Here is a 2319-nt window from a genome sequence, read left to right on the forward strand (position 1 = left end):
CAAGGTGGCCAACTGATTCAAAGCCACCTCCAATGGCGAGCTAAGAAAAATGACTTCTTAAGCGTTCAGCAGCTAGAGAAGACACCCCGTACCGAATGACGGGGAGGAAAGGCTTGGCTCAGATTCAGCAGGCAGCATTAATTCAATCGCCACGGGACAGGCAGGCGCTGAGAAACCTGCTGTCAAGAGGCAGAAGCAACAGAGGGGGGATATTCTGCCGCGACAAACTGCTACAACAAGAAGAATCAAATGAACGAAGGAGGTGTACGAGGGAAAGCTGGGCTGTTTGCTTGACCCAACACGGAAACACCCTGTCAGCCCCCTGCCAAACCTATCAGTCGTTGCTGGGATCTCTCTTCAGTATAATAAAAGAATTAGCCAGGTGGCGGAGAAAGTGAAGACTCATTTGAGGAAGGCCAGAGACATTTTTCTTAATAAATTTTACACCTTTGTAGGAATGAAAGGCTCTGCACTCGCCCCAGGTAGGAACAGTCCCTGGAACAAAATATAATAAAAGGAAAAAAAGAAAGTGGGACCAACATGGTACCCTCATCCGTAAAGCTGCCCTGCACCGTCAGGGCACTCATTCTGATGGCTGGACTGGAAAGCCCCTTCAGCCCTCAAGAGTTTAGGATGAGAGGAAACGGCCTCAAGTTGTGCCAGGGCAGGGTGAGGTTGGCCATGGGGAACAATTCCTTCCCCTTGGGGCTGTCAGGGGCTGGAAGGGGCTGCCCAGGGAAGGGGTCGAGTCCCCAGCCCTGGGGGGATTTAACAGCCGGGCAGAGGCGGTGCTGAGGGCCAGGGTTTGGGGTAGGGGAACAGTTGGGCTTGATGGTCTTAGAGATCTTTTCCAAACTAAATGATTCTATAATTCTATGAAAAGCGTTCCCACTCTGCCACCAAAGATATAAAAAGGATGAGTAGCAAGATTAAATTAAAAAAATAAAAAATAAAAAAAGCACTTTGCTATGGTAAATCCATAGGAAAACTTATTCAGAAGAGTTTTGCAGAAGCAATGGTGGGGTATTTATCTGAGATAAGGCTGGGGTCATATACCTCATCACTCTGGTCTCCCTCCGGCCCAGACCCCAGCGAGAGCACCCACAGCTGGCTCACTGCCGTGATTCCAGAGACGTGGGACTTGCAGGATCTGAGAATATTCTTCTGCAACACGAAGCCACCTCAATAACACACGGTTTAATTCTAATAAAATGGCGCTCTTCATCACGAACGTGTTTGGTCACCAAATTCCTCCAGGTTACGGCACAGATGGCCGCAAATACCACATCTTAGAAGGGACAACCTCTTCCGAGGAGGATCAGCACGCGTCTGCACACTTCACAACAAGCATTTCAGCCTGCGCAGTAGTCCCTCTTCGCAGGAGGCTATAGCCGATCTACAGGGAGGAGGCAGCCCCCCAACCGCTCGTCCTGCAGTCTCCCCGACTGGCACAACCCTCGCTGGCTCCTTCTTCAGCAGCAGGAGGTAGGTGAAAAGTTTCAGCATGAGTAGGCCGGGAAACACCTTCACATTTAATTAAACTCGAGAGTTAATTCTGGAATGACTCAACCAATCCGAGGAGTTGCATGTCACACCCACCCCCACGACAAACTCCTCTGCCTGTGAGCTCCTGGGCTGAAGGACTCCGGCATCTCTGGCCACGGGCCGCTCTCACAGCCCTTACAGCCCACCCCTGCAGAGCCAGGACCATGATCCTGAGGATTTACCAAGGTTACAGATCATTTCTTTGATGTAAGCAAGCGACGTTCTTAAAAAAGAAAGGTTTCCTAGGGAGAAGGACTCTTCTCCCACGGGTTGGAGCAGAAGCTGGTCCATAAACTCGCACCAACCCCATCTACAGTGTGACCTCCCAGCCTGCTCCTCAGTGCTGGGACCCCCACCAAAACGTGGCTGGGGGGGTCTGGGGTGCCCCTTTTCCTCCCCAAACCAAGATATTTTATTGAATCACTCTGCCTGGCTGCTGGAAAACCCACGACAGCTCCATGGGAGATGCTGGTTCTATCTCCCACCCCGTGCCCGGGGTGAGGGGCAGCGTCGGGGATGGGGCATCACCAGCACGTCCCAGCACTCAGCCTGGGCTGGAGGTGCTCAGCACCCCCTCACCCCCAAGGGGCCCTCACAGAGCCCCCCCTCCCCGGGCTGGGGATGCCCAGCACCCCCTGATAGCCCACCAAAGGGGCTCAGCACCGCCCTTCTTCTCTGCCTAAAGCCATAGGAAGGAGGGGGGGGACGACGACGACTCTCAGCTCCCCCTCCTGCCCCCCTCCAAAGGGGCTGGGGGGGGGCCCGCCCCCCCCC

This window comes from Egretta garzetta, unplaced genomic scaffold, assembly GCF_000687185.1.
Source record: "Egretta garzetta isolate BGI_Z169 unplaced genomic scaffold, ASM68718v1 scaffold513, whole genome shotgun sequence".
In the NCBI taxonomy this organism is placed as follows: domain Eukaryota; kingdom Metazoa; phylum Chordata; class Aves; order Pelecaniformes; family Ardeidae; genus Egretta; species Egretta garzetta.